Genomic DNA, 27071 nt, shown 5'->3' with positions numbered 1-27071 from the left:
AACTCTATTAAGTTCTATTTGGCAGTCGACCAAAGCGTCAACTGAGCTCACATTCCTCTTTATCCAGTAACTAATGCTGGGGAAGGCACATGTACAATATCAAGTGGAAAAAGGTGTCCGGGGCAATACTGCAACTATCAGGCCAAATTCTCTGCTGGCATAACTCATAGCATTTCCAAGCCAGATCTTGCAGAATAGCCCGTCTGTCTTGAATTAATTTTTCTTATTCACTTTTTAATAAGCAACTTTCCAAGCAATGAGGGTTTTTTAGCTGCATGACTCCTATTAAAGTCAATAGGAGTCATGTGGCTAAAACCCTATGCGATGCTTGAATTTATTGGAAATTGGCATCTGGTGCTGAGAGCACTTCTATTGTTTGGTTTTCCTGCCCAATCATTGCTTTCTGCCTGGTCATGTAGCTTCTCACGCACCTACTTGCTGGAATCTCCATGCCTAACCTTTCTATTCCTTCCCCAATATCCTTTCACGCTAAAAATAAAAGAGCCTCCTCTGTAGAATCATTATTGCCTCATGCCCTTTTGTTTGGATTTTCTGTATGTGGCTGCTTTGTGCAGCCTCAGCTGTTGCTGAACTTTGCTATTGGCTACAGTGAATCGTTGCATTGTTCGTGCAATCAGTTACGTTTGCACAATACTTTAGGATCCGGACAGATGAAAGGTGCTCTGCAAACAAAAGCTTGGCTCCTTACCCTTTTCTTCCGAAATGCTAGGGGTTAAAATACTGTCAAGTGGGTCTGAGGTCATTGCTTTGCTAAAAATGTGTTTCTAGCAGGTGTTATCAATTATTACTTGATAATTTCTTACTCCCCCAAAATGATGTTATTCCACTGAAATCAAGGGCAACATTTCAATTGATATGAGAGATGCACGTGTTAGGTCCAGACATATTTTAACCAGTGTGAATATGGGCTGAAGAGTCCAACCCTAGGAGCATTGCTGTAGGATTTACTTGTCACTAACTGAAAGCAGTGTATATTTTGTTAGAAACAGCAAAGCAACTTTTTGTTTGGTTTCCTATACATTTTATATTGATGTACATTTGGACAATTTGCTAATATGAATATGTATCTGAAAGGCGGCCTTTTTAAAACAACAAAAAAAATTCTGATTATTTTGTACTGTAAAGGTTAGGGCACTGATAGAGGTTACGTCTGGGATGTGACTGAAAATAGTGCTTCCTCCAGGGATTACTGGAGTAGTTTTGAACCAAAAAGAGGCATCTTCACACATGAAGATTCATTCTTCTCCCAAAGATGGCTGTGAACATCTGAGTTTAAAAAAAAACCTTTTTATTTTATGAAAAAAACCCATTTTATTAAATGACAATATACTAGAGTTTACACATAGTTTTAAGAACACTGTATAGGAAAGTTATTAATGATTGAGTCTGAGTATTGTACAGCTCTGTAATAAAGGATAGAGGCTGTCCAACATCCTGAAGAGAAAACACAATTCAGATTCCTTCAGGCACTATATGTTTTTTAAAAAATAATCTCAGGATTGAAAATCAAATCTATCAGGCAACACTAGTCAAGCAACTTGGGACTGTGCCAGCCAGTCTATTTTAAAGTACAGCTAAAGTAGACTGAACATTATCTTCAAGGAAGATCTTGAAGAGCAACAGAGCACTGAATGAATATAAAACTGTTTCTGGGACAGCTGTTGTTGAAAACCTCATTAATTCATCATATTTTAACATGGATACGCTATGCAAAAAAGCAGTGTTTCCGTGCAAGACAATTTTGCATTTATTCAGCCTACCAGAAAGATATTTTACAGGAAAGATTTTTTTATTTTTTATTTTTTTTTTACTTTTCATTGAGTGGCTTTAGTGCTCATCTAAAGATGTCAGAGCTTCAGAAGCTTTATTGGTCTATGAGAAGTGCAGCAGTAGAAGTGCAAACATCAGTCCTTGAACACTGCTTCTTGCCCTCGTTCTTTGGGGCTGTGCTTATAGATAACTGGAGTCTTATGCTTCTTTTCACCTCCAGTCTTGCTCCCCTTACTACCAGAATAATGCAAGTTAGTGGCAACTGCCGTGATGGTTTTTCAGGCTTTACCCTGAAAAAAATGGATTAATGTTCTGACTACATTTTACTTGTAAGACTACTGCTACCCAAGCTAAATTGCAAGTGTGTTTCCATTTGACAAGGTTCAGAATGACCTTTGCTCATTTTCCACAGGATTTTCTGTGGAACATTTACCATAGCCATGTTTATCAAAGTAGTTTTTTCAGATTTTCCACTTTTTTAGAAGTCCAGCGTTCGGCCTGAGAAGTACTTTGTTATTAAACAAAAGATTCCGGAAACTGTCAGAGATAAAATGAGTAACGTGAGCATACAAAACGAAAGTGCTAATAGTAGTATTAACATTTTGGAAAGGGCAAGTAGGTCAGAGCTTTTACTTGTGAAGAAAACAAGAGACTTTTTATTGAAAAATAGTCTATCTGGAGTAATTCTGAGCTAAGCTAAATTTGAGCTGTCCTGGAGAAAGCAAAAAAACTGTGTCACACTATGGCACATCCAAACTAAGCAATCCCCTAGCTAAAAGACTTAGCAGAGAGAGTTAGTTTTAAACTAAAGAAGACCAGCGCTTTAATCTTTTTGCTTGATTTTCCTTTCAAACACAGTCATCCATTTAGCTCCCTGCTGTCCTCATGAAGAATTTCCTTACGATGAAATCAGGGTTCAGAGATTTATTATGCAACGAGCAGAGCAGGTTCAAGCTGATAAAGGCTTCCTGGGTGAGTGAAGGATGCTTAATGCCAGGAAAGATACTCTTTTAATGTGAGGTTCTTGACCATTTATTACATAAAAATGTTAATCTGATAGTGGTTTTAATCTGCTTGTTATCAGCGGTGGCTGCTTCGTGTTAAAGACAAGATAAAAGGGAGAGCTGAAGAAGCAGATTTGGGGAGCGCTCACTCAGTTAACATGCCAGATACAACACACCTGCTTCTTATTTATCTGCTTTTGCAGAGTGAGGAGGAGAGGGCTTACGGCCGCGATAACGCAGCGGCTCGGTGGTCTGATGGGGCAGCGGCGGGCGCGCGTTAAAAGGACACTGCCCCAGAGATAAGCCGCGATAAAGATTGGGACAGTCATTTCCCGGGAAGCTCTGTAGAGCGGAGGATTTGCTTTACACGCCATTTCGAGGGGTTCTCCCAATACAAAATATTTAATCCCTGCTCGCCAATCCGCGTCCCCCTCCCACCCCACAAACTGCTGCGCGAGCTGCAGAATTAATGAAGCCAAACATCCCGCAGGTTTGCAGCCGCGTTGTGTCCCAGGCTCGTCCCAGCTAATACACAGGCTACTCCTCCCCATGAAATCTTGGCAGGCAAGAGACTTTGTGGCTAGTCCTGGCTTTTGTGCGCACAGAACTACTTGCTGGTGCAAAACATAGAGCGGCTGCCAAACTGGGCTGAAGTCTGCTCATGGACTCAGAAGTTATTAGTTATGGTGGCCTGGAGGACAAGCACTGTTATCATATAAGTCTTGTTTTCTAAGAAGACCAAGATAAAGGTTATCTCTGTCTGCAAGACAAAAATACAAACTTTTTCTCGAGAGATTGCGCTCAGTAGTCAAGTTTTTTAGGTGTTTTTTTTGAGTTGACACAAACATTTGCAATCAGTGGAGTAGCTAGCTAGGAAACAGCTTGCCCATTTCAAAAAATGTGGGGGATTAAAATCAGTTAATTTAGGATGAAACCATGACCACTCCAAGCTTTTTATGCTGAAGGGGACATGAATTCATTCCCTGCGCTGGAACACTACTATTTCCCACAACCTGAATGAGTACCATTGCAGCCAGCCACGTTTTTATTTTGAGGTGACTACCTTTTACCCAAATGAGATATTTACAGTAAGGTTTCTATCAAAATCAATATACTGCCTTAAAAAAAGATTGCTTTGGCAACACAGTATCTCCTAACACAAACTCGCATTGCTGAGAAATTTCCAGCGGTCTCACAGGCTGAAGGTAGGTTCGCACAGCAGCTGGTGTGAGTGGGTACAGACCGTACTGACACATGCACGCTGGCTTTAGCGTAACCTATGGAGAAGCCACGGAAACACAAGCTGGGTGCATCTAGGAACAAGCTATATATTAAGCAGATTGCCTCCGAAACGTTGATTTCAAAAGCTGCTTTGAAGCTAAGGGGCTGAAGTCTGCACATGCTTCAGTGGACATGAACTAGTTGGATACAGACAAGTGGGTAGAGCTGGGTGGGTGCCATGAGGGTGCTGCCCAGTGTCTGCTAGCCAGGGGAATCCATGTATTACCAGAAATCCTGTCCCACACCTTGTACTCAAGTAGGATTTCCATCCACATATGTTAAAACCAAGGAAGACACGTATTAGCAATCCCATGCCATAGGCATATATGTTCGTAAGGGAAACCACGGGTAGAGTGAACAAAACTCTCAAAGGCAGAGCAAAACTAATGAAACATCAAGTGTGTGTTGGTTAGTGAAACACTCATTTGCTGATCCACTCAACTGCATTTAAAAGTATGTGTACTGGGGAGATGTGCAGCTAAGAGCGTGGAACATCTGAAGCTCTACATTTCCCCAAAGAGCACAAGCAATATTAGCAGAAGAGCTGCAAGGTTCCCCAAAGTGACTGGGCAAAGGCTGTTTAAATGAGGGTTTTCTCTTGAGTTCAGATCTGGGAGCTCCTTGCTCAGACCACCAGACAGAGCAGCTTTCACAGATGCTGGTTTTAGGTTGAGGACTTCAATCTTTCCACCACAGCAGCTGAGGAATCATGTGTCTAGAGTGTATGTGGTCACTGCTAAACTGAGTTCAAGTTCATCTGAAGACCTAAAGCCCTGTCATATTCATTTTATATTGGTAAACAACCCCAAATCTACCATGGTACAAAGCTCTGGTCATAGGCATAGGACTGACAAGAATAACGATTGCAAAACAAACTGAAATATGTTAAATAATGAACTCCTATAGATGATCTCAAGTCAGCCTATATTCATTCCCCAGGCAATCATCTGAGTAAATACTCTCTGTACCAGGCACTAAAAGGGTTAAAATTGGGGCAGCAGGAGAAGTACTTTGTATGGCAGAAGCTTGGGTTCCTGTGAGTTAATGGGGACTGTTATCAGATAGAACCCAACTGATCTCTAGTGTCAGGACACAAGAAGGAACGAAGAAGAACAGTCACAGGCACAAAACCCGTGGCTTTATACATCAAGTCCAACATCCGAAAGCAAATTGGAAGTCAGTGCAAGCTGCAGAGAATAGGTGTAATGTGCATTGTTTGCTAGTTCTGCTAAGTAAGTGATCAATATATTTACTCCCTGGATAGAATACAATTTTGCTGTTGTGACAGTGCTACTTCTACTACTCTGTGAAGAAAAATGACTCCATGGAGTCTGTGATCCCTATCTGGTCAGAGCCTCCACTCTTCGAAAGATATTTTTAAAGATAGCTGAAAATCATAAAAAACAGACCTACTGAACATTTGCAGTACACCAAAGCCAAGAAATTCAGACGTAGAATAAAATTCGATGGCTAGTGAGTAGCCCAATCTATTTTACTGAGATACTGCCAAGTTATCTGGATGGTTTCAGCAGCATGCAGGACTTCTGCAATCCTTACATGTAACAGGCAGAGTTCAGGATGGATGAAAGCTTTTTGCTGAACTTCCTTTCATATGGATTATTAAAGGAAAAATCTTGTCGGTGTTTTTTGTTTGTTTGTTCATGCTTATTCAGGTATCTGGCTTTATTTCAATGTTACAAATGCAAATTCACTTACCCACTGCATTCAGGTTCAGGCTAATCAGCAGGTAACAATCACAGGTTACAGCTCTGTCATAACTCATTAGCTATGAAGAAGGGAAAGAAGAAAGGAAGGTGGGAGCCATGATGAATGGAAATTGACTTCCAGGTAGAAGTGAAAAGAAGTTATGCTGATGAGGCATGTTATTGCAAACCTACAGCTTGCCTAGGAATTTTCTGCATCCTGTATAAGATAGCATGGGAAGTTGAGAGAAACAGACGCAAAGAATCGTTTTTCTGGGAAGCTCTTTAAGGACCTTGTAAAATCATGGCAAAACCGACCTAAAGGAAAATTCTATTTTTTTGACCATTGCAGTTTATTACTGGGAGATTAATGAGAAGAGTTTGAAACAGAAGATTAATGTGGTCTATTCTTATAACCTGCTCTCCTCCTCATAAATCTCCCATTATTACATATGCACTAAGCAGCATGTTACTTCACCTTCTCTGAGGCACAAGTCCACAAACAGCTCTTTTTCATTTGCTTCCCTGTACCTCTCAGAGGCCAATATTCTACTAAAATAATCCCTACTCTCCTCCAAACCAACACCCTCTCCCCCTTCATCAACCCCTTACCACCACTAATGAACAGAGAAGCCAGGAAGGAAAAAAATAATAATCAGACTTATGGAAATATCCTCTTTGGATCAACTTTTGATCTGTGTACAGATATTTAAATACAGTTGTTGAAATCAACTGAAATACTGCAGAATTAATAAGATAAGATTTTGATTTTTGCTTCTCCATCACAGGTAAGTTTTATACTTAGTTGTCTCCTTTTTGTCTTGAGAGAGCTGGGTAGCCTTTCCTTTCTTTCTCGGTGTCTTGGTCTAAAGAAGTCAATGAGCTAACATCACAGATGGCCACCACCACCTCAGCTGTCAAAGGGAACGCACCCAGAAGAGGTAGAGCTAACAGCCAAGGTGGTCTCGTATATGCTATGGCTCAACTTCAGGAAGCCATGCATATTATAGACCAAATACCCAGTGGAGTGGACACTGATCTACCTAAACACCCCATAATTACGAACAGCTTGCTTTCCCACAGCGTGCCTGGGAGAAGAAGAACTCTTAGCTGTATTTGGATGTTGTACAAAGATGAAGAACCAGCTAGATTAAGTGATTTATTTAGGGTCACTCAGGACATCTCTAGCTGCATCAGAAACAGAGCTTCAGTACCCAGAGCCCTGCTCCAGTTAACAGCTGTATCTGCCCAGGTGACAGACTACACTTGCACTCTACAGAATAACAAAACTCTCCTGAATACACCTTGTTAGAAATGTTGTCCCCTACAGCAAGATTGCAAGAGATTCACAAGCTTCCTACGTGCACAGAGGCCAGAACAATCCTGTCAAATGCTGTACTAAATTATTTTTCTGTAAAATTAGTTGGGTACAAAAGAGTAATAGCAGAAAAGGAGGAAGGAGAAGAGCTGCTCTTGGAAGTTTTTTCTTATTATGCAAACACGGAGTCCAAAGATTTTCCAGGGAATTGTTGTGTTAAATAGCCACAGTTGTAAATGGTGAATTCATAAATGAATACAAACGTGTAGCTGTCATAACTGGCAGATGACACTTCCTGAAGGATAAGCTTGTACTCTTCCCCAGCGAAGGCGGCATGCAAGAGTTGCATCTCCTGAGACTTCTAATGTACAAATTCTTTGGCAATTCTTCCTAAGGCAGAACTGTTTTTAATTTAGAAGACGTCAACCTACTTGTACTAGTGGGAGAAATTAATAAGCCAAGGATGCAGGTCGGCTGTACTGTAATACTGAGCAGATATGTCTCCATTAATTGCAGGATTGTCTGTGCTCACTTAAAAGCTGTTCTGTCTCAGAGCTTGATCCTATTGCCTTTGCTCAGATAAAATTCCCTCGAGCTTCTAACACCTTTTCTGCTGCTGACCCCCCAGGGGTGCGCTTGTTTCATGTCTGCACACATCACATGATGAACCACATTTCTTCTATCTCTATAGCACAGATATGAATACAGATAATCATATGTCCTCTAATACTAAGCTCCATTGCATTTATCTGTCCTGGACATTTAGAAAGTGCTATTTTACAGATGGGGAATTAAATCAAAGAGAATCTAAAAGCCATATTCAAATGGCCTGGATTGTAAACAGGGCTTCGGATCTAATATTTTCTCCTGGCTGCTCTCAGCAGCCCCCTACATGGTGCCTTACTAAATTATCAGTTCATGGAACCATAGAATCACAGATTGGTTTCAGTTAGAAAGGACACTCAAAGATCACCTAGTTCCAACCCCCCTGCCATGGGCAGGGACACCTTCCACCAGACCAGGTTGCTCAAAGCCCCATCCAACCTGGCCTTGAACACTGCCAGAGATGGGGCATCTACAACCTCTCTGGGTGACCTGTGCCAGTGTCTCACCACCCTCACAGTGAAGAATTTCTTCCTTATATCTGATCTAAATCTCCCCTCTTTCAGTTTAAAGCCATTACCCCTTGTCCTATCACTACCTGCCCATGTAAAACATCACTCTCCAGCTTTCTTACAGGACCCCTTTAGGTACTGGCAGGCTGCTATAAGGTGTCCTCAGAGCCTTCTCTTCTCCAGGCTGAACAACCCCAACTCTCTCAGCCTGTCCTCATAGGAGAGGTGCTCCAGCCTCCTGATCATCTTCATGGCCCTCCTCTGGACCTGCTCCAACAGGTCCATGTCACTCTTATGTTGGGGGCCCCAGAGCTGAAGGCAGTACTGCAGGGGGGTCTCACCAGAGCGGAGCAGAGGGGCAGAATCCCCTCCCTCGACCTGCTGGTCACGCTGCTTCTGATGCAGCCCAGGATACAGTTGGCTTTCTGGGCTGTGAGTACACATTGCTGGCTCATGGTGAGCTTCTTGTCAACCAACACCCCCAGGTCAAACTTGCTGAGGGTGCACTCAATGCCACTGTCCATGTCACCAACAAAGATGTTAAACAGCGCTAGTCCCAATACCGACCCCTGAGGAACGCCACTTGTCACTGGTCTCCACTTAGACATTGAACCATTGACCGCAACTCCTTGAGTGTGACCATCCAGCCAATTCCTTATCCACCAAGTGGTCCATCCATCAAATCTGTGTCTCTCCAATTTAGAGACAAGGATGTTGGGTGGGACAGTGTCAAATGCTTTGCACAAGTCCAGGTAGGTGACATCTGTTGCTCTTCCCTTATCCACCAATGCTGTAACCCCATCGTAGAAGGCCACCAAATTTGTTGTTCCTTGGAATTGCACACAATTGTTGTTCCTCAGAAGCAGGCAACTCTCTCCCCTGACCAGATGTGGGCACTTCATACTGCCTGAATTTAGCCCTGAGAGTCTTGACAAAGGAGATATAGTGAGTCTGTGACAAAAAAGATGCTTACATCCACATATCAACCCTTAGCCTGGTACTTTTTTGCCAACTTTCTGACCCTTCTCCACCTGCAACTCATCTAAAGACCCTGTGCAGCAGATAGGGGGAATTTACTGGAGTTATCAAAATGTGTCCTCTTGAAACAGCATGGAGGGAACCCCTGGTCTAAAGGACTAGGTGCAGTGTTTAAGCTTGCAGATATTTTAGCAGATTTACAGTGCACACATGCGCATGAGAATAACCAAAGTCCTTTACTTTTCCCCATCCACTTCTCTCATGATTATTCCACCCCAGTAAGCAATCTATTATCTTCTGGACTGACTTACTCCCCACATTTAGTAACTCTATTCACACTGTTAAGTGAATGATGCTCTCCAAATACCAGACACATATTATTTACAATTAGGCTTCCTGAATCTAAGGTTAGGGTAATAAAAACTTGCCAGAATTAATGCTGTGGTCTCCATACATAACCTATGTAAATGTTTCTAAATGAAAACAAAATGAAAAAACAAAACAAAACAACAAAAAGAAGAACTTTTATTCTTTGGTGAAATTCTGTACAGTTCAGCACACTACTAGGCAATGGGCATGGGTGTTTTTTGCAGTGATTGCTTTTTTTTCTGAATAGGGAGGAAGTCTTCCCCTGTGTACAAAAGCAGCGGATATTAAATTTTGGATGGTGCTTGTATTTAGGAGCAGAATTCAGAATTCACTAACAACAGAGATTCACCAAGAGGTTTTGTTTAGGAAGTGAGTAGATTCTACTAGCTTAAGTATCCTTAAGAATAGTTTAAGCAAGTGGAAAACATGCTATATTAAGTTACAATCAACTATTTTAGTATTCTTTAAGTACTTGTTTTAATTGAGGTTGAACTGAGATTTCTAGTCAGATTTTGGTCTTAGCTAGATTAAAATACAGTCAGTGGAACTACCCCAGATTTACACGGACATCAATAAAATATTTTTTTGTTTGTTTGTTTGTTTTTCTGGTTTCCTTTCATTGGAAAAAGACTGCATAAATACTGGCAGTTTTTTGAGGGAACCATTTTATAGCATACGCTTCTGCATATTACTGATAAAAGGCCTTTATAGAACATCCTTATTTATACTGTAAGGTCCATGAAGTAGGGGCAGTCAGTATTTTCTGAAAATGAACCATATTATCCTTATTAAAAAAAAGACCAGCCTACCAGGTCTGAAACTATTATGAACAACAGAGGAGCAGGAGCTTACTATTGACTTATAACCGTATCCTTTTATAAACCAAAAGTATAGTGTGGTCTAGTATTTGATACAACACTAGACCAAGACTTGGGTGTTTCACTGAATTATTTATGACCTGGGGCAGATAAACCTGCTCTCCCTGCCTTCCTCACTTCTTACTCTTTGCATGTCTCTCTTTTTCAATGGGAAACTTTTTGGTGGAGACTTCTTTCTTTATGTACAACACTGAGCACCAAAAAACCTCAGTTTTAAGCAGAGACTCTAAAACAGTAATATCAACAATAAACAACATCTACTACAGAGTACAAAAGGCTGCAAAATGGTATATAGAAAAACAATGTGGAAACAAATTAATTTGAGATATTTAAGGTTCAGAAAATTTGATGATTCAGTCTAATTGGGCACATTAAACAAACTATATTCAAGGGATATGCTCCTGGCACTCTGTAAAAGCCTTTTTTCCCCCCTTTTAAAATGAGAAATCTGGTTAATTAAATTTACTTACTAAACAGCTTGTATTACAACAGTAGAAAATGACAGATGTCTTTCATAAAATTAGTCATATTGTGGTAATTTTCCCCTCTCCCCCAAACATTGTGTGATTATGGACATATTTTCTCCTGTTAAAAAGCTATCTGTCATAATTGCTAATGAATTCAATGCAAAAATGTTCTGAAAGAAAAGGTGTTCTGCATGAAATGTAGAAAAGTTTTTCTGTGACACATTTTCTCATTGCAACTTTATTCTGTGGGCTGTTAACTGCTGGCAGAATACTGCATAATTTTAAAGGCTTATACTTATAAAGGCCAATCATGTATTAATTCATTTGGTATTCATTGAGAGACCTTTAATCATGATGGATTAATTTATTATAAATGCGGATATAATATGTTATTTCATAATATCACCACTGTAATTTAGCAATTAAACAGTCTGTTATTATTTCAATCACTGCCCAGATCTGTATCATGATACAATGTTTTGCTCCACGGTGAATTATTTTACACTACATATAGGACAATGGATTGTTTTGAAGAGTAAACCTTTAGGGAAGCGGAAATATATAAGATAATACTTTGCTCTGATATTCTCCTTTGTCTCTGAGATGATTCATCCTAAATACTTAGAGCCAGCTAGTCAGAGGCTTGAAGTGATTACAGGTCTGATCCAAAGCTTGCTGAAGTCAATGCTGCCCGCAGTACCTTAGACCCTATCGTGAGTGAGAGGGGGATGCGGAGAAGGATGCGAAGAGGACAAAAATCAGGCGAGTACACCAGTTAAGTGCAATCTGGGGTAACAAGTAGAAATGGTCAGGTACAAGAAAATCTAACCTGTTATTTTTTGAAAGCTGAGCGAGACTCCGTTACTGCTAACCTGTACTTCTGCTCCTTGCACAGACAAATGCAGGGCTTTCCAACGGGCCTGGGTTGAGGCCATTACACCCCCATTCTTGAACTGCATTCTTGCACAATACTTACGCCTTCTGACACTTTCAACTCGGAAGAGGGACTGGGTGCATTTATGTTGATCCAATTTTACCAGCGTCAGATGTCTAAACATTATGGTGACCCACATGGATGACCCCGGAGAGGATCCGACTCAGAAGTATAATTTCCGTATTACAGGTGTGCAAACTGAGATGCTTGGAAAAGAGGTATCTTGCTTTGACACCTACAGTAAGTGTGGAAAGATAAGAGGTAGAATCTCTGGAAAATGTATTCAACTGTTTCTCTTTGTTCTAACCACTTGGCCCCATTTCTTTCTCTGGAATGTGCTGTTGTCATGTTTGAATTGACACCATAGCAGCATATAACTCCACCATTTGCCACAAACTCTAAAGCTTTTTTTTTCTGAGAAGGGAAAAGGTGGTAGAAGTTGCCAGGTCTGTATCTCTGACCGGACACTGGAGAACAAATTGATCTGTTACTTTGAGCTCATTTTTTAAACTCCCTCTATTGACATTTAAGTAACTGATTCTTCTCCATCATTGTTAGCTGTCTTTTTTCCTGCCTGTCAAGAGCTTGCTAAATTAAGATTCACAACCCAGGATACATTTCATATGAACCCAAAAGGAGTCAATATGTTTACTTAGATAAATGGTTATTTTACAAGGTAGTGTAAAATGCATAATTTTCTGTGGTATATAAAACCATGAAGCACAATCCATCATGAGTGACTCATTTAATCTCTGATCTATCAGTGGATGCCTTCTTCAAAGAGCAATCTGGAATAAGTGATTCATATTAGGAGATCTGGAAAAAAGCTGCATAGAGAGCAAATGAAGAGATCAGAATCAAAATGATGATAATGTATACTCGATCATATGATAGAGATCACAAAATCCTGTTAAGTCCTCCAGTGTATCACCCTCCCTGTCCAGGATTCACCCCCTCAGGAGCATTTTCTGCTGCTTTTCCTTCTCACATTTGGACTGGATAACAGAGCTATCTGCAACAGGAGATGAAGAGCGTTTTTACGGGCTAACAAATCTACTAGAACCAATGGTTTTAATCTCTCCTTGGCTACAAAATCAAAGCCAAGTTCTCTGCAGGTGTAAATGGGATCTGCTCCGCTGCCTTAGGTGGAGTTTCACTCATTTACACCATTAAAGAATTTGGCACTAAGGATGTTGAGATCAAAAGGTTTCAGCTGGCAAAGGGATGTGCAGAAGAGAATCTGTCTGGGGAAATATTCTGGGAAGACTTATCTATCCTGTGGAAAGAAGACTTATTTTTCCTCAGAGGAGTCTGGTATTGGTAAATCCAAATTATATTAAATTTGGGGACATCTCTTCTGACCCTGCTAATTCTAAACTTGCCAGCTACATAGGAAGCCTGCCAAAACCTGCAGAAGGAAAACACAATGATGTGGTCCTCTATGTGCATTTTCACATCATCATATCATATGCATATTGTGTATTTTTATTTTCCACCGACATAACACTTATTGGTGGTCTGTATTGTTCATTTAATAAAACCAGGACTGGAACACGTCCTGCCATAGGTGCTTGCACAATACGCACCGAAAGAAGTAGCATTATTAGTAGATGTGTCTGCATGATGCCACCTGCTGCGTTGCCAGAAATAATTTTCACCTAAATTGGAGCTCCTGCATATGCAATGAAGCCTTTGCCATTATTATTTCAGAGACAACTAAGAAAGATCTGTTTATTTGTTAATAATCATTTTGGGAAATATAGGAAGCAGTAAAATATCAAGACTCAATTAGAAAAACTATCTAAACTGACATTTCAAGTGAGTAGAATAACACAACTCCCACTCCCTCCCCCCTCCTGCTCTGTTAGATGTATGCAGCTGACTTTTCCAAAGGGACGGCATCAGTATATTTATGCTTTTATATCTTTGGATTCTTGTTCAGAATCCAATTTGCTCCTGGACAAGGGCATATGGATGAGAACCTGGTGTGTTTATTTGGATGGATACAGATGGGCTTGGTCCGAAAGCCAGCTCCACTCCAGCAGCCCTCATCAGGTCTCATTAGCTCAGTACCAACAGCCAACCTTCTTTCCTCTAATGAAGGCAGAAATTTCCTTGCCTCTGCCCACACCCCTTCAGGTAACAGGAGGATGCTGTACCAGGGTTGCACCAGGTTAGATCAGATGTCTATTCAGCCCACTGACCTGTCTCCACCAGTGGTCAATAGTGGGTGCCTAGAGCAGGCTGTAAGAATAAAGCAAGCTTATAATACTTTCCTATCTTCCCAAACTTTGTGGTTCAGGGATGTCCTGTAGATATATCTACACTGAATTTGTATTACACCAGTTAGGGATATACTTTTGTATTTGAAAACATCCTACTTAATCTGTACAATCACATGCTGGCAATTGTTCCCATCTGCTCTTTTCAGGTCCCCTATAACAGGGTTGGCAAGGTATGAAACTGCACCCATCTGAAGTTCAAATCAGAGTGGGTGAGTACTCTGGAGACGAGACTCCGTTTGTTCTGCATTTCTATTAGTTATGTCTGTACTAATAAAAAAAATCAAGGCCAGGGTTGTGGCTTAAGCACTATTGCCTGATCATTCACAGACGTTTAGCTGATAGCGTGCTCCCCTGCAGAGCTTTGGGTTGTACCAACTAACACTCTCCTTCAAAACATTCAAGCTTGTGTTGAGAGACAGTAGGTACCAACAGCAATGTTGGATGCTTCCAGTCTGTCTGGGGTTGCAGGAAATAATGTATGCAGACAGATATGAACCATGCCCTGCTAACGTGCCTTGGGGCTACAGGGTGGTCCTCGACTGTTTTATTCCATCTTACTGACATCGTAATCGTAAAGGCATGCCCAAAAGTAAGGTATGGATAATGCAGTAACAGGGACCACTGTCACCAGTGCTATCAACACCAGTTTTATTACCTTCTGTTTCACTTGTCAGTCCTGAGAACAAAAATTTTCCATCCCAGGAAAACTAACTTTAAGGCAATGAATAAAGCTGCATAGAGAAACTTGGAGGCATGGAGGATGTTTTGAGTTAAGAAGATCCCTAGACTAGTTTTGCAACATGTGAAAAGTAGTTCCTTTTGAAGTGTTTCCTGTCCTGCTTCAATGTCATTTTGTTTTTCCTAATCTATTTTGTGGAACTTATGCAGAGATATAAATTTATATAAGATAAACTACTAGTAGGGCTCAGGGATTACCATTTTTGTTCTAGTAAAATCTTTGAAGACTAACTCATACAAATTTGTGAATCACACCTCATGAGAAAGACTTGCCTGAGCTTTTTAATAGTTTGAGGTATTAAGTTGATTGGAAATAACAGAAAAAAGAACTGCTTCTGTATGTTCACTCTTGTATTCAACCAAAGATAAGCATCTGCAGCACAAAAATATATTCTTTTACTGTTGAAAGAGAAGGAGGGAAAGAAAATTAAACTATGACAATGTTTTTCTGTTTTAAGGCGGTGAGCTTGTCTTCAAATACAGAAGGGGTTTATTATCCTTGCTCTAAATCATACAGCTTTTTGTTTAGATAAACACATCAACTGATGATACTTCCATGTTTTTCCAAAAGGTGATATCTGTGCAGTAGGTTATGAAATGTCCTGAAAGGCAAGATAATTGTGTCTGAAGAAAAGGAGTATGTGGACAGAGTAATGCCTTCCAGAAAATCACTTTATTGCTTATTTGAACTCAGAATTTGCAATTCTGCTGCAAAGAAGCAGCATCTAGATCTTTGTATGTCAGCAGTTAGAACTGGGAGAATTTCTAATACAGAGATACAGTATAGAACAATATAGAGGTCTAAGGATCATATTCTTTATTATATTGACTACTACCTGTCTGCACAACACTTTGAAATATTGCATCCATATAAGCAAGTTTGAAACCTCTAAAACAAGACAGGATGATTGCTGCAAGAATACAGTCAACCTATACTACAACCTTACAAAATACGGTTACCCCTAGCGCAGGAATTCCTGGCTAAAATTATTTTGTCTGTGTTATGCAAAAAGTTGTACGTGTTGGATCGGTAACTTCTATAGTCCTTAAAGATTAGTCAGGCTCTGGAGACTATCATTTGCCATTCTGGGGCAGATGCTCAGCAGACTTCAAGGGGTCACTCTGATTTTTAACAGCAGAAGGTCTGGCAGGCTTTGGTTATATGAGTGGAACTTAAATGATTCTCAGGAAAACAAAACTGAAATGAGCACTAACGTAAGAACCTTACGTTTTAATGTTGTTCTGATGTGAGTATAAATACATTCGTGTGCCCAAAACAAGATGGTTGGTGGCTTTAGTAAAGTGTGTTTATATTTTCTGGGTTTATTCATAATTCATTTATTAATAAAGATTTCAGCTGTGGTGGAGTCTTTATCCTACCATAACAGGAGCTCCTGGCTTCATAACTTCACTGGAGCAACCCAAATGATGAATATGAGCTGAAGAACAGAAGCCAAATTCTTCTAGGCGCTGTGTATTTGTGCTTGCCAGAAAAATTATGGCCTGTCGAAGGAGCAGGAGATGGAAAGTAGCCACCTCTCTTTTGGCGCTTCTCAAAGTCCACTGAGGCCACTATGCAAGCCTTTCACACTTGGACCTACGTGAGTACCTTCCGAAGCTGGATACAGGTATTGGGGGGCAGCAGAGACCCCTTATTTATGAATTACGTAGCGGTCCCTGATGCAGCAGTTGCCGTAATGCATAGCCTCAATGCAGCTTATTCATACTCCTGGCAAGAATTATCCTCATGGGGAGCTATGCTTTTGGATGTTGCTGGCCAGAATATGAGCATACTTTACTGCTTCTCTTGCAGAGTATGAGTATATTCACTCTGGGGGCAGTTTTAGCATTTGGCCCTACGCCTGGACATCATTACTATTGGGCACTTACACTGAACACAATCACGCTGACCAAAGTCTGTACTGAAAAGATTACATTCTCCCAAACCAATATTTTCAATTTGGCCCTCATGCTTTTGACAGCAGGAAACTTTTGGAAACACCATAGGCAGTGTTTGCTGTAAACAGCATTACCTGAAAAACCTGGTGAATATCACAGGTTTCATGAAAGCAAGATAATATAAAATACGGTACCCTCTGGTTAAATGGGATGAGCTGAAGTGAAGCAGTTAAACAATATGTGCTCCACATGGCAGAAAAGCTCAAACTGCCTTTAAGCAGCTCTTCTAAGAAAGCACCTGGTTAAAGAGTGTGAGGCAAACCGACAGAATTTACTTTAACTACAGAGAAGAATATTTTCCTGCTTATACTGCAGACAGGTTTACTTTTTAAAAATTTAAAAATGTTATTCTACTTAGAAATGGGACTGACGAACAGGCAGCAGCACCACATGCGAGTATACCCTCAATCTAAAAGGGGAGGGTGGTTTGAATTTCAAGCTGCTAGTATTCCTATTCATATCACAATTGCAGTAAAGTGTTTTGCTATATCTGGGAATAAAGAAGTATAAAGCAGCTATAAAATTTGGGTACAAATCTGAATATCGCCACATTTATGGCATCTCAAGGCATTGGATTTCCAGAAACTGTACTTGTTAGTTTGCTTGGCAGAGGGGATTGACTGAAAAAAATACGATGATCCTCCTGCAACAAAACATTTACTTACGTGCTGAACTTAAAGCATTTCTGTGGTTGCAGTGGCTTCTATGGGACTATTCCCATACCATAATCTTAAGCACATAATTAAGGGCTTTACTGGATCAGCGCCTGAACAACCAGTGCTGATTTCTATTGAATGCACATTATGTTAAGGACCAATTGTAAGCTCATTAAAATGAACAGAAAAGATCCAGCAGACATTGGATCAAGCCTCGTCTCAGGACTTTCATCAGAGAAACAACATTGTCTCTTGTTTACTCTTTCGCAGGTCGCTGAGTTCCCAGACTTTGAGTCATTGATTACATCATATTATCAATGAAGTTAGAGATTTGCCATCTACTTAAATGGGCACAGCATAGGGCATGAGGAAACAAAAAGCAGAATCAAGTACGATTTGTGATTCTGTACTTAAAAAGCAAATGAGAAAGCAGATATGCTTATGAATTTATGGACACAGAATAGCCCCCATTTTAAGAGCACTGTGCGTGCCATGCAATGCGTTTGATAACATACATTGCATTTCTTTGGAACAGCACTGGCTACGACTTTTACCCTCCCTCCCCTTCCCTCAATGCCCAGACTAATAAATCTCCTATTTGTCTCACCTGTAGTTACAATAAAGCTGTTCTCAACAGTGTTAACATCTGCCATGGTCATTCTTCTGGGGTGAGAAAGGCAGAACATTTTCATTGCTCGTTCATTTGTGAACACTCGTTAAGTAAAGCTGTCACTTGTGTCCAATTATGGGTGAGGATTTTATAGCACAGTTTCCTTCCTAAAGCTAAACTGACATGGCCAAGCCCCATCTTATAGGCATTCTTAAATTCTTCTCAGCCATATTTAAAATCCTTATGCTAAGAGGTGGCAGGTGCCATGTGTTTTCACAGCTACATTAACAAATGCAATTTTGTGGCAACTTGACCATGCCAGTGAAGCAGTAAATTTCTGTAATCTCTATGGTTAAGAATTTCACACAGGACTTTGCTGGGAATATGTAAAGCCCATTAGTACAGCAGCACGATGAAGATAAAATTAAAATACCTTTACAGTAAAAGCCAAAAAAAAAAAAAGAGTAAAGTCTGGGGATTTTTTTCACTGCTGGAGCAACGAAACGTGTCAGAGGAAAATGCTGAAATAGAAAAAAAAGCTTCACTGGGCTCACCCAGCCTGCTCTTCTTTTCAAACGACTGCCACCAATTTAGGTGAGAAGTGATAATTTGGCTTACACAAATGCTAACATAGGCTTATCCTAAAGTATAACTGGGATGCAAAACTTTATAAATCTCTTTTCCAAACCCTTACTCCCTGTTACGGTACACTTACGCTGGGATAATGGTCCTCACAAATCTTTTTTGCCAGCTTAGGGAGACGAGAGCCAAAACTTCCCTGGTTCCTAGCATGTGCAACTTGCAATGGTGTACCCGCACACCGGTCGTGAGCCGTTTCACTCAAGCCTGGGAGAGCTGCATTTCCCAGCATGAGCTTTGCTGTTGGAACTGAGACACCTTGGTGTTACTCAGGGCTGCCCAAGACCCCCCAGCTTCAGCATCCCAGCCAGCCTGAGGGTTGGGTGCGTGCCGCCTCGCAGGTAGAGCCTGAGGGTCTGTGCTGGGGGAAGGATCATTGACTTGACCTGCTTTGGGAAAGGATCTGTGCTGAAAACGGGACCAGCACCGCGTTCCCTCCTCTGCAGCTCTTCACCAAACCAGCAAATCTTCCTTCAGGACTCCACAGTGGGTCCCAGGGGTCCCACTGCCAGGGGACCGTGTTACACACGGAGGCAGAGCCAGCATTGGGTCTCTGGTCTCCAACGGGTCCCAAGGCAGCTGCTAGATTTGGCAACAGGGTATCTCGGTTACCAGCAGCGAGCGGATGAAAAGCAGCAGTTAGATCCTGCACAAATTCATATATTACTGTTTTTCTGACCTGTAAGTCATTTCAGTAGATATTTCCCAGATTTCCTACAAAATCATGTGAGGAATAGATTTTTTCTTTCTTTAAAAAAGAAAAATGTGATTCCAGTATAATCACCTCACTCCAGGGACCAGATCTTCTGGAAAGAAAAGAAAACAACCTGCTCGGAGTGCAATACTAGCCAGGGAAAGGATTGCATTATGGATTGCTCACAGACTTCTCCAGCAGAAACCACTCCTGCAGGTTTTACCACAGGGTTTGGGCAAAACCCCTAAAGAACACAGATCAAACAGGAAAACATCTTTGAATGCTTATGATTTGTTGTGAGACAGAAGTGTTTTGAAAGTTACACTTAGCAGCTCCCTCAATCTCTTAAGACTTCACGCAAGCAAGCAAGGTTGGGGGGAGATCAGCTCACACGCTTCTACACTCTGTGTGGCTGCACTGAAGCCAAAAAGTCTATTCATAGAGTGGCCCTTTGAAGTCAGTGGACTTTTGTCATTGATTTTGAGAGGCCCGGGATTTCACTCGCAGTGTGTAAGGTTAAGCATGTGTGTAAGTCCTTGCAGGATCAAGGCTTAAATGTGTAAACCTGTTCAGCAAGACTACCCAGCCTTTAATGTCCTGTGAATGTGGTCTCTCTCACCGCGCCACACTGGGTAGGCTGCTATTGCTCTTTAGTCAAGCACAAAAGCTTCGTTTAGTATGCATATGTCCTTCATAATTGTCAGTGACTTAGGATACAGCAAAAGAAAGACGTTAGTAGAGCTGCTTATTAATGGAGTGCCTATGGAAAACATTGACTGCATCAGATTGATTAAGAGCCATTATTAATCTATACTTCTGTCTCTTGTTATCCAAAACACAGGCAACAGGGCTTCTGGATTGCTCACTGTGTCAGTGGCTTGTACAGTGCTTATACATTAATCACTGAAAATAGCAAATGTATAAAAGATCAGATCTTGTGTTCAGAGCTCTTTTATAATGTGAGCAGTTCAATTGCGTATTATCACATTTTCTGCATGCTTCAAAATCCGGCCGCTGTCCTTGTCTGAATAAAGACTATTTCTGCAAAACACTGCAGAACTCAGGTTCAGAATAGAGGTACCTCTGTCATACCTGATGATCAACGATTTTATATTTAAATGAATGTAGAATCCAGTTTCTCTAACTTAAACCAAGCCTACACTTAATCTTTAGGAGGCTGAAAGGTAGCTAAGTGAAGAGAGAAATGAATCCTAAGGGAGACCATGTTTGTCTGAGGTACAGCGTGTCCGTATTGCTGAATGTCTTAGCTATCTAGTGTGGTCTTATTTCTCTAACAGCCAGATTGTGTATTTATATATATATTAATATATATTTATGTGCTGACATATTTACTTTTGAAATTAATCAGATTTTCCTTGAAGATAAACCTGACTGTGATGCTCATGATGATCATCCTTAGATACCACCTCCTCTAGCCCTTACGAACAAGGCTGCTCCGACGCTGGCTCCCTCTGCTCCTTTCAACTTTCTGTTCAAGTGGGCTGGGAGCCCACCAGCATCCCCCCCCACCCTTGTACTCGGCCACAAAAGCAAATGCCTGCGGCAAAGCACAGGGCCAAGAGGACACAACTGGCCCCTCCACAGATGGCCAGGTAAGACATAGAGGTGAGGTACACTGCAACATTTGGGAGCCAAGGATCTCTCTGCAGCAGATACTATTAGCACTGTAAATGTAGCCTTAGCTGTACAAATTCAGGAAGCCAACTTGTCTGTATGGAAGCTATCAAATGCACGTAGCTTCCTCTGGGTAAGGGAACTTTACATCAGGATCATCAGATCATTAAGATGCTGGGGCCTAAATTAGGTAGACTTCATCATACTGATGGAGTTTCCTGACTTTCAGATTTTTTAAAGCATTGTGGCGTAACTTTTAAATGCCACTGGTCTGCAAAGTAGAACAAATAAGCCAGTTGCAGCACCTCCTTTCACGAGATCAGTTCAGCCTAGTAAAAGTAACCATGTGGAACAAAATTAACTGTACATTAAACACACTGCCTGGAATGCACTTGGGACAACATCACCCCGGCAGCCCTTGAGGACTAATCATATATGTGAGTGACATTACCTTGTCTATGCAATCCAGTCCTAATTTCTCTACGATTAGCCTTGTTTTAAGCCCACTGCTAGGTATACGAAGTTTGGTAAGTCAATAGTACTACGACTCTTTTTCAAGGTATGTAATTTACAGAGTTTTAAGCCCTCTGTCTTCATGAAGTAGTTACAAGAGAAGCCAAGCAGATGAGGAAAAAAATGTCTAAATTAAGCAATGCAACAGTACAGTTAATTAAGAAAATTTGGGTAGGAGAGGCAGTTAAATGATCTGAGTCCTGAATGTGATGTCCTTCCGTGGGATTCAAAGAAAACAGATGTTTAAAATAGGTCAGATAAATCACTCCCCGAAAGTACCTGCTTGTTTCCTCTGACTGTAATGGGACCCTCAGGTGGTTAGTTCAGATGCAGATGTCTACAGTATAGGTATCTAAATTTGGATGAGATGAATCCTACCTCTGGTGCCCAAATGCCATGAACAGACAGCAAACACTTATATGGGCAATACACAGGCAGCTGGAGATTCCCGTTTGAGAAAGCAAGTTAAAAAAATATATATGCAGAGCTTTTGGGTTGCTCCCCCTTTGTTACCATCCCCAAGGAAGATGACATTAAGTGTCTGTAATGATGGGAGTAGGAAAGACGTGGCTCCAAGAGCTCTCGGACCACACCAGCCTTAGGATGGGAGCTAAATTATCAGCCTCCACAGGCCATGGGACATGCAAAGCAACCAAAGAAGACTTTGAGTGATAATTATAGCCTAGAACTGAGGTCTCTGGGGCTCTACTTTTCTTTTTGTTTTGTTTCATTCTTACTAATATTTTACTGTTTACCTTAAGAGTATGACATATTTATTTATATTCTTAATTCATATCTAGTGACCTGACAAATACTGTGTGCTCTACTGCCTTGGGAGTGATGAAAGTAATTAGGAGGTATTAGATTATTTTTAGGGTTTCCTATACCCTACGTGGGGTTAGGCATCCCAAGGAGTATCCAGCAAACCATGCACACATCACCAGGAGATGAAGGACATGGGACTGGCTGCCAGGCTTGTGGAAGGAGTGTGTCTTGGCAAGTGTTGGCTCAATATGTTCTCCATCGGCTAGTGGGGGAGGACCAGAGACCTGGGGTCACTCTGAGCCAGGTACAGTGGTCTTGCTTCATTGGGTGATGCAGAGCTTCAAGAGTGGTTCTTGCTGGAAGAAGACCGTAGCTAATTTGTTAAATCAAATGGAAACCCAGCAAGCCCCTTATAATGCCATAAATCATTCACAGTTAGAAGAGAAATGTAAAAGTCTTTTATTACTAGGATGAAAAAAAAGCAACCCTCAGAGGTTAAAAATCTAAGCATTTTGTCATGACTCTCTGATACTTCACTAACTGACCAATATTAATAAATAATCCCCTTCAGGGAAAGAGGTGCTATGGCATGTTCTTAAGTACTTCTTCAGAGTCCTGAGAAAAGTCTGAGAATCCGGCCTCTCTCAGGATCCCATCGTTATTGCCCACGGCAAGGCTGCGATTTACCCAATTCTACCTGCTGCATGCAACTCAGACTTGCAGTGACTTTATATGGAGAGTTGGAGATGTGGAATAAATACAGAATTATGCCAGCTTTTTCCTGTAAGGAAAATTCATAGCTATGTTATCAAAGTTTCTAATTATAAAATTTCTTTAATATTTTATTAATAGGAGGGGAGGGAAGATGCCAAAACTTATGGCATTTCACAAGTAAGATTATGGGTTGATTTCTGATTGGATGACAGGGCCCTAATAATAAAACTCATAATTTTGTACCACATTCCTCTAGTGATGATAGAAGTTCTTTGTGCATAATAGCACCATTTCTATTCAGGAATCTTGTTAACAGTTGTAAACTCAGATTATCATTTTTATTAGCCTAGTGTTTTCTTATTTCTGTGTTACTGACAGGAAATTACAGCAAGTTTTCTGGCTTGCTTTTTTTTTGTTAGAAAGAAAGCAATTCCATTCAACTAGAAATTTCCAAGGACTGGGTAGAAGACAATATTGCTAGAAGCCAGCAGCAGTTTAAAGTGCACAGATTAATTAAAAATATATATATTTAAACACTAAATTCAAAGAGAAAGTAGACTGGTAGACTGGGTTAGGGTGGTGGGTTTTTTTTTTTAAAGGTACAGATATCTGGCTTTTTATACTTTATGAACAAATTCTTGTCACCAAACTCAGTATCTAAACTTGACTGTACTATGTTTTCATGTTGCCTCATAACAGTAACTCTGACATCACCTCTATGACTGAGTATCCCTGGCTGCATTCAGGCTCTACTCCATGCCGCCTTGCCCATTGCTGAGATGCCCACCATGGGCAGTGGGAATCAACCACCATGGATTTCTCATGGTTTGGGTGATTAGGAAACTCAAATGAGAGTATTGGTAGTTGTTTCACCCCATTAGGCCACTTGAGCATTGTAAAAGCACTGTTTCTTGGAGAATGTGAGACTATAGCTGCATAATTTACTGTCAACAGCCTACAGTTTATTCATATTACATCAGATACGCTTCTAACTGTCATTTGATACTGAGTGAATAAAAACTTATTTCCATAACAAGAACACTGAATTCAATCCTTTTCTTCTCTGGTTATAAATGGATGGGAGTTTAGGATTACAAGGGACAAAGCCTAATTTTCTAGGCCTTGCAGACCTTGGTGTTGGCGTGGGGGGGAGGCAAATTGTCAGGGCAAAACCGAGATGTGGGAGCTACAGCAACCTCATTTCACAAGACACCGGTATTTTCTGCACAAGTGAAGTAAACCTTCGGAAAAGTACCGCAGCGCTTAAAATTGAGGCTGAAGAAGGGAGTGATGAACTTCTGCAAGTGCAGCGCCCTTAACCCTGTGCCCTAACAAAGTCGCTGTGAAAGAATGTGATTTTCCATATGGCATTGGCACGTCCTGTCCTCTCCAGGGACATGAAAGGGAGTCTATGTTTAATCCCTGACTGCTCTTCATCTCCCCTCTCGTTGCACAACTTTGCTCCTGTGATCACACTATGCATTTGGCAAAACAGACCTTCCGAGTCTGGAACTTCTGATGTATCAATCTGCAGAAGATAAATTTCAAGACACTTTTTTTTTTTTTTTTAATATTAAGAAAAACAGCTTTCAAGGAGTTAGAGCACTGAATCACACTGCCTTTCTAACTCCATTAGAGTTCCCTAAAATATCCCATCCTCTGTTCAAAAAGTTTTCCTCAGCATGGACACAAACCTGTGAACAACTCACCATAAGAGTAGTGTTTATTCTAAATACTTCAGTAAAAGGCTACATGATCCAGTCTTAATGTGCAACAACAACTAATTGCAGTTAGGAAAGGAGACCTAGTTCAGTAATCATAAGATCCAGTTCTGCTAGTACTCAGCAATTTCCTCTTAAATACAGGACAAGCTTAGCCCTCCTGATAGTTTCAGGAGGTGTTGTAGCATTTAATACTTGGCAGAATTACATCCAGAAAGCCTGAGAAAAAACCCGTCACCTTGTAAGTTTTATAAGGGTAAACACAAACCAAAAGCAAAACACATCTAATTTTTAAAAAAAAAAAGTAAAAATAATAATGTATTAGTGTCACAAAAAGACTGGAAAGCAGACCTTGGAAATCAGGGGACTTGCAAGGCAGGAACTGCAACACGTATAATACAGATCTGATTGTATCTAGCAGCCTTGTATTCACAGGAAACTATCCACACCATCAAACTCATTCTTTACAAAAAGCAACACTTGGTATTTCATCTCAAAGTTTGTCAGCTTCTTGCAATTAGCTACTACAATGGTATGACAAGGTATGAAGTGGAACATCCCTTCCCCCCTTCTCCAGAAGAACAAAGCAAGGGACAGCAAGAACTTTACCCAGCACTGGACAACAATAAATCCTGGATATACTGACCCCACTCGATGCAAGCTGAAAAATATTTATTTATTTTTTTAAAAAGTTTCAGTGTTGCACTTCTCTACCTAGTAAACAGCTGAACAGGCAGAATGATACCCAGGACCATCTCCTCCACCCCCATCTCCACCCCCATCATATCAGTGCTTCAGGCAACGTTCAGAGAAAAAAAAATAACACACACAAAGCCCCCAACTCAAGTATCTTTTCTGATAGGAGCATGGAACAGTAACCAAAAAACAATCAAGTCCTCATTGTCATAGTGCGACAATCACAGCACCGCTTCTGTTGAGCAAATAGTCAATTCACAGAGAGAAAAGCATCATGAGGACAGACACGAAAGCTGTTATTATCCATTTTAAGTAATAGGAGAAGGTCACATATCAAGCAGTTACACCTTTTCATTACATCCTAACCCTCCACAGCAGGGGAACCACACTTATGACTGCGTTAGATATACAAAGCTTTCAGCTCCAAAAAAGGAAAAGAAAAGATGGGGAAGGGAAAAAAAAAGAAAAAAAAATTCATCTTACCAGCACGTTGCAGCACCAACTTGCTTGAAGGAATGTTGCCTTTACAGGTTTCTCTTTTAATTATCCTGGAAGCAGAAGGGGGAAAAAAAAAGAAGACGACGAAGCAGGGTTGTTAAATTAGCGTGTGCTAGAATCTTTTCAGTTTGTCGCAGAGTAGAAAAATACCAAAAAAAAAAAAAAAAAGCACGCAAAGAAAGAAAGAAAAAAAAAGAAAAAGAAAGCTCAGTAATTTAAATTTGCTGTCAGTTCAGGCAGCATCGCTCTGTCCCGCCCCTCTTCCCACTGGGTTCTACTACCTGCAGGGCTGCAACTGACAGCTACTGTGCAAACAAAAAAAAAGGCAAAAAGCATGCTGGGACCATGCTGTCTGCTGTCTGAGTCTCTCTCCACTTCTGATGACTGAAAATCATTAGTGGAAAGGTTCTGTTGTTGTTTTCTGGGATTTTTAAGTTGGGTTCTTTGCATGAAATTTAATTTATTTTTAATTGATAAGACGCAGCACGTGACAGAAACTGGTGGTTGTGTTTCTCAGCTCTGCTCAGAATGGAAACTGACCTGAACAGATTGATTTTAACAGTATGGTATACGTAGAATATACACAGATGTTTGCCATGTTGCACTTTGCAGGCATGCATTCAGCCCTTCCTGTAATACTGTGTACAAAAATATTTGTTTGAATGGAAAGTCAGGAAAGCGCTTCAACAGTAAGCAGTTAAAACTCTGGCACTCAAAAAAGTTGCCAGTGTTGTTTTTGCTCTGCTTTTAAGTTTTCCTTCTAAACTTTTTCAAATCATTTTTGAGAATAAAAAGTAACAGAAGTCAGAGGCATAATGAACAACTGGCACAACACTCATGTAAAAAGGACGAATTACCAATCACAGTGCATAAAAAGCTATGTTTTTAACCAGATGTTTAAAAGCATTTTTGAAAGTCTGTGCTAGTGACTTTTAGCAGACTGCATACATCATACGAGTGTGAAATATTTGATGAAAACGAACAAGAAAAACAAGTACAAAAGCTATAAATGCCTTTTTATAGCTATTTTAATTGTTGCTAACAGGGCTAAAATCATCCTTCCAAAACAAAGAGAAGCACAATCTATAACTTCTAACTAAAAATGTATTC

The 27071-nt window shown here is 40.6% G+C and overlaps 1 long non-coding RNA gene across 1 annotated transcript in view; it reads right to left on the bottom strand.

Moving 5' to 3' along the window:
• LOC138688932 (uncharacterized) overlaps nucleotides 1-26779 on the bottom strand; it is a 41515-nt gene extending 14736 nt beyond the window's left edge. The window contains exon 1 of the long non-coding RNA XR_011327708.1: nucleotides 25947-26779. This is a non-coding gene — a long non-coding RNA (uncharacterized lncRNA). The remainder of the gene's footprint in view (nucleotides 1-25946) is intronic.
• Nucleotides 26780-27071: the final 292 nt, after the last annotated feature.

This window comes from Haliaeetus albicilla, chromosome 14, assembly GCF_947461875.1.
Source record: "Haliaeetus albicilla chromosome 14, bHalAlb1.1, whole genome shotgun sequence".
Taxonomy (NCBI): domain Eukaryota; kingdom Metazoa; phylum Chordata; class Aves; order Accipitriformes; family Accipitridae; genus Haliaeetus; species Haliaeetus albicilla.
The sequence above is the reverse complement of the archived record's forward strand: the minus strand, read 5'-3'. Positions and strand labels throughout refer to the sequence as shown.